This window comes from Dendrobates tinctorius, unplaced genomic scaffold, assembly GCF_039654945.1.
Source record: "Dendrobates tinctorius isolate UK_male_01 unplaced genomic scaffold, ASM3965494v1 ptg000133l, whole genome shotgun sequence".
Taxonomy (NCBI): domain Eukaryota; kingdom Metazoa; phylum Chordata; class Amphibia; order Anura; family Dendrobatidae; genus Dendrobates; species Dendrobates tinctorius.
Genome location: NW_027361801.1, coordinates 14,312,821 through 14,318,820, shown reverse-complemented (window position 1 = coordinate 14,318,820; position 6,000 = coordinate 14,312,821). Strand labels below are relative to the sequence as shown.

The window sequence follows — 6,000 nt, the reverse complement described above, 5'->3', positions numbered from 1 at the left end:
AATATTGCTATAACGTCACTGGTTTTGTGACGTAGCAGGGATATTGCTAGCGATATCGCTATGTGTGATACTTACCTCCGACCGGCTCCCCCGCTGGTTATCGCTGATCGCGCAAGAACGTCCTGGACTATTTCTTGTCGGGCACTTCCTGCTGGGCTTCCTGCTGTGGCGACGAGCGATGCATGGATGCTTGCGGGAGGACATCAGGATCGCCGCGTCTGACAGGTAAGTAGTGACCCCCGTCCCCAGCGATGTCGCTGGTGAGATCTGCCTGTGTGGCAGCTCACTAACGACCACTTAGCGATGCACCAGGGATCCATATTGTTGTCGGGATCGCTGGTGCATCACTTAGTGTATCGGTACCCTAAAGCTTTCATTTTTCTCTAAAGAAATTAAGTAAATATTGAGTAATTCTCATGGTGTATCCTGCTGCAGGAAAATGCTTTTAAAATTCTGGTATAGAACACCAGAGAGACTTTTTCACCTGGGTCTGACTCCCTGACTCCCCACTTTGTTGGAGATGTTCAAAATCAGTAGGATCCCTATTTCATATCTTTTGGCAGTGCCCAATCATCTCAAATTATTGGGCCGATTTAAACAATTATCTTCGTCGCTTACATTTAATAAAAAGAGACTTAACTCCTCAAGAAATTTTGCTCTCACTCCCCTGGAAAACATATCTTCCCAAAAAGCATGATCTGCTTCCCCTCCTGTTGGCTGTAGCCAAGTACTTGATCTCGACGCATTGGAGACAGAGGTCCCCACCTACACTGATTGAATGGGTATCTAAAGTGCAATACGTACGCCGCCCAGAGGAATTGACCAGTACGCACGAAAAATTTATAAAAATGTGGCTTCCCTGGATAAATAACGCTCATCCCCTCCCTTAGATCCATTATATAACAACTCAAAAAAACCCCTGTGCTTCCCAGATGGTCATTCTAACAATTCTTGCCTGCCTTGTTCTTGGCGCCGCAGTGGCGGAGCCCACCACCTCATTTAGAAGTTCAAGTCCATTTCTAGTTCTGACTTTTCATAATGAATCATATAGTTTTCCTTTTTTTATGCGGTATGTGGTGTCCCTTGGGGTCCGACCGTCTCAGGCTGTTCGGGAATCAGCTTTATCCTTTGGACCCTAGGGAAAGTGTTTGCTTGTACCTGAAAATGTTTGTGTTTGTATTACTATTGTTTCGTTACTTATAACACAGGATTCTCTTAACAGATATTCATTCCGTCTAAATTTACAAAAACAAAATTTGATTTCAGAGGCGCTTATAACAGATCTTACAGTATATTTGATATTTACTCTACCAGTTAGGCAATGTTTTAACCGTGATACGAGAATTCATACAAGTGTTGTCTTATTTTTCTCTTTAAAAATTAAATAAAGAATTACAAATAAAAAAATAGCATCAGTTGACATATCTCCGTGCACTTGCTAGCCCTCTGTACTGTGCAGATACTGGCTGGTGACCGGGCGCCCTGTGCATCAGTTACAGCACTGTTTCCCAAGCTGTGGCTCTCCAGTTGTAGCAAAACTACAGCTACCATCATGCCCCACCAGTCTGCTGTGAGGGAAGGCATGTTGGGAGTTGTAGTTTTGGAGCCCTCCTTCGCTGTTTGAATCTCCCTCTCCGCGCTCGCCGTCCCAGAACTGTGCTGACGTCATGATCATGTGATCCGTGACGTCAGCGCCTTCTGGAGGATAGGAACTAGCCGCTACCCTTCCACATCCGCTGGAGCAACACTTTGTACTTCCGGAGCTCCGGAGGATCCGGGACCCACCCTGAGCGGAGGAGAGGTGAGATGTGCAGGGTAGAGCTCCCTATACCTGGCGGTGCTGGGGACGTGTGGCCGAACCACTGCAGTGTGCATTAGAGGGGTGCACCGTGAGTGTTGTTAGCATCCCCCAACTGTTTGCTGCCATGTCCTGTGTATTACACCCCGAAGTAGCACTGTGCTGGTGGGGGGTGCAGCTCTGTTACACTACCCCCCATGTGTCCGAGCCCCTTGTAGGCATGACATGGGCCACCAGAGCTGCAGTGGTTTGGGGGGGGAGAGAGACCCACCAGTTAAGTGCTATTATCGTCCCTCATGCACGCCATGTTTTTTTTGTATAGGGGAACATGCACAGACTTTCAGCAAGGAGGTAGTGTATAATGGGCAGGGTGAGGCGGTATGGAGACCCCCTAGTGTAATGATGACCCCACATGTAGTTAACACCACTAATACCACCCTGGTTGTACTTTATTCTAGTGCTGACCCTCACGGGAGTGCACGGGGGGGGGATCCCACAAACCTACAGCAAAAATCAGTGCAGATTTTGCCCCACCCCCGGTGATCCATCGTGTCGCGTCTAAGAGCAAAATTTCTAGTGAATATCCGCGACGGCTGTGGGATATCAAATCCTGCAAGTTTCTATGCCAAAAAAAAAAAAAAAAGTCCAGCAGCGTCAGTGTCCAGATCACATGTACATGGCGAGCAGTGTGCGTGCTCACAGGAATTCTGCAGCGTTGGTGCTTAGCGGGCGCATCCCACAAAAGGGTTAAAACAGTCATGTCATGTGCGGAGGACTCGGACACTTCTGCAGTTTACGTATCTTAATGTTCCCATAATTTCAACTTTTGTGTGAACATGACCCAACAAGGCAGAATGGCCTCTGGGGGGGAGGCGGGAACCCTTGTGGCCTCTGGGGGGGAGGCGGGAACCCTTGTGGCCTCTGAAGGGGGGAGGCGGGAACCCTTGTGGCCTCTGAAGGGGGGAGGCGGGAACCCTTGTGGCCTCTGAAGGGGGGAGGCGGGAACCCTTGTGGCCTCTGAAGGGGGGAGGCGGGAACCCTTGTGGCCTCTGAAGGGGGGAGGCGGGAACCCTTGTGGCCTCTGAAGGGGGGAGGCGGGAACCCTTGTGGCCTCTGAAGGGGGGAGGCGGGAACCCTTGTGGCCTCTGAAGGGGGGAGGCGGGAACCCTTGTGGCCTCTGAAGGGGGGAGGCGGGAACCCTTGTGGCCTCTGAAGGGGGGAGGCGGGAACCCTCGTGGCCTCTGAAGGGGGGAGGCGGGAACCCTCGTGGCCTCTGAAGGGGGGAGGCGGGAACCCTCGTGGCCTCTGAAGGGGGGAGGCGGGAACCCTCGTGGCCTCTGAAGGGGGGAGGCGGGAACCCTCGTGGCCTCTGGGGGGGGGAGGCGGGAACCCTCGTGGCCTCTGGGGGGGGGGGGGGAGGCGGGAACCCTCGTGGCCTCTGAAGGGGGGAGGCGGGAACCCTCGTGGCCTCTGGGGGGGGGGGAGGCGGGAACCCTCGTGGCCTCTGGGGGGGGGGGGGAGGCGGGAACCCTCGTGGCCTCTGGGGGGGGGGGGGGGAGGCGGGAACCCTCGTGGCCTCTGGGGGGGGGGGGGGGAGGCGGGAACCCTCGTGGCCTCTGGGGGGGGGGGGAGGCGGGAACCCTCGTGGCCTCTGGGGGGGGGGGAAAGGCGGGAACCCTCGTGGCCTCTGGGGGGGGGGAAAGGCGGGAACCCTCGTGGCCTCTGGGGGGGGGGGGGAAAGGCGGGAACCCTCGTGGCCTCTGGGGGGGGGGGGAAAGGCGGGAACCCTCGTGGCCTCTGGGGGGGGGGAGGCGGGAACCCTCGTGGCCTCTGGGGGGGGGGAAAGGCGGGAACCCTCGTGGCCTCTGGGGGGGGGGAAAGGCGGGAACCCTCGTGGCCTCTGGAGGGGGGGGGAAGGCGGGAACCCTCGTGGCCTCTGGGGGGGGGGGGGGAAAGGCGGGAACCCTCGTGGCCTCTGGGGGGGGGGGGAAAGGCGGGAACCCTCGTGGCCTCTGGGGGGGGGGGGAAAGGCGGGAACCCTCGTGGCCTCTGGGGGGGGGGGGAAAGGCGGGAACCCTCGTGGCCTCTGGGGGGGGGGGGAAAGGCGGGAACCCTCGTGGCCTCTGGGGGGGGGGGGGAAGGCGGGAACCCTCGTGGCCTCTGGGGGGGGAGGCTGCGAGGTGGGAACCCTCGTGGTACCTGATTCTTGGCCAGGTGCATTCGTTGCTGATTGCAAATCTGCATCCATTTGCAGTATAATACAAATCCCATTCACACATTGCAGGAAAAAAATCTGCACAATGTAGGCACGGTACAGAGACCTTGTGCGGATTTTTATTGTGGATTTCACCCTGTTCAATGCTTAATGGAGTAGGGTCAAATGTGCAATGAAATCTGCAAGTAACACCTGCAGATCCGGCCTGTGGATTGGTGACCAAATCCACAGTGTGAGAACACGACCAAAGGATCTGACAGGTTTATAGGAAACCAATCCAGTGAGCTGCTTGTACGTTGCACATTGGGAGGTGAGGTCCCATTATACGATGCGTTGATTATGATGATTCCCTGCCGGTTGCATCCTGGCAGGGATCAGTAGATATGATGTTCCCTGACCCTGCTTATCTCTCCATCAGAGGTGAGCAGGACTACCCCTTTAGCAGGGGCCTCTATATGGGGGTGAAGATCTGACTCTTTACATAGTGATGAACGTTTCTCACATCTAGGATGAGCCTGTCGCACACCTGGACACCCGCTTCTGGAAAGACACAACTGACAAGGTGTCAATCTGCACGTTTTCCTGCATTTTGGGGTTCATTTTTCATGTCTCGCTATGTCTATCTTTTTTTCTGTGTCGCTTTTTTCTGCTGCAGCATTATAATCTACACTGAAAAATTTCAACCGTTGTTTTACATTCAGTTCTCCAGTGGTTTTTTTTTCCTCAGAAGTGTTACCGTGACCACTAATGTAGCATCTGGACACAGATATAGGTTAAAGGGAATACATCAGCAGGTTTTTGCTATGTAATTTGACAGCAGCATGATGTAGGGGCAGAGACCTTGATTGCAGCGATGAGTCACTTGCTGGGCTGCTTGCGGTCATTTTATTCCAAACACAGTTTTCTCTGTTGCAGATATAGCAGTGGTCAAATGCTCAGCCCTGTGTAAATCCATCCACACCACTGATTATTATCTTTGTGTACACTGTGCATAATAATAATCTTTATTTTTATATAGCACTAACATATTTCACAGGGCTTTACAGTTTGCACACACATTATCATCACTGTTCCCGATGGGGTTCACAATCTAAATTCCCTATCAGTATGTCTTTGAAATGTGGGAGGAAACCGGAGTGCCCGGAGGAAACCCACGCAAACACGGGGAGAACATACAAACTCCTTGCAGATGTCATAGGCAATAAGCTGCCAATCACTAGTGAGGGCGGAGTTATGCAGCAGTTGACTAGGAGGCACCAGACACCTAGTCCAGTAGTGACAACCTCTGGCTGATAAAACACTCGTTTTAATGAAAGAACAACACACAGCCTAGTAAGTGACACATCACTGGAATCAAGGTCTCCGTCCCTACATCATGTTGCTCTCAGATTACATGGCAAAAATCTGCTGGCAGGATTCTCTTCAAGATACAACATGTCCTGCACTCCTATAGTATTAGATTAATTTTCAGGAGCATGTATGCGGTGGCCGACATATATTATTTATCGCAATAGCACTCTACAATTAATGAATACATGAACGCCGCAATTGCTGCACACACAAATGACCTGGCGGCCTCCTGGGCCACGCATCCTTCTACATCAGGATTTGATTAACGCTAAGCCTGGATCCTCATTCTTGCTCAGCTCATTTGAGGCCTCTTAGGCACAATAGGTAAATTAAACAATGTAGGGTCCAATCCATGGAGTCATCTTGTCAGTGCTGGATGGCTTGTATCCTTTTAGGATTAAACATATTAGTAATCGGGAGCCCTGAGAACCACCTCTTGCCTGTGGGCACCCGCGGCTTTTCTTTAATGGCACCACATCCTGGTTGCAGAATTACGCACTTGTGACGTGTCGCCAGGTCAGATAATCAAAAGGAGGGCTTTGGATGTCGTCGGGTAAGAGGTGATTTTCATGGCTCCTGTCTAGCGGCCACAGATTGCAGACAGGGACCTAGGATCGGGTCCTGAGTGCTCCTTCCG

At 52.7% G+C, this 6,000-nt stretch overlaps 1 protein-coding gene across 2 annotated transcripts in view; it reads left to right on the top strand.

Annotated features, from left to right (window-relative positions):
* Nucleotides 1-1,643: 1,643 nt before the first annotated feature.
* Nucleotides 1,644-6,000, top strand: part of RAP2C (RAP2C, member of RAS oncogene family) — a 28,879-nt gene continuing 24,522 nt past the window's right edge. Inside the window, exon 1 of one of the 2 annotated variants that reach the window (XM_073543493.1) lies at nt 1,644-1,801. The gene's annotated coding sequence lies outside the window, so the exon portion shown is untranslated. Of the gene's footprint in view, nt 1,802-1,868; nt 1,890-6,000 lie in introns of those variants that run through there. The other variant, XM_073543494.1, reaches the window with a different exon arrangement.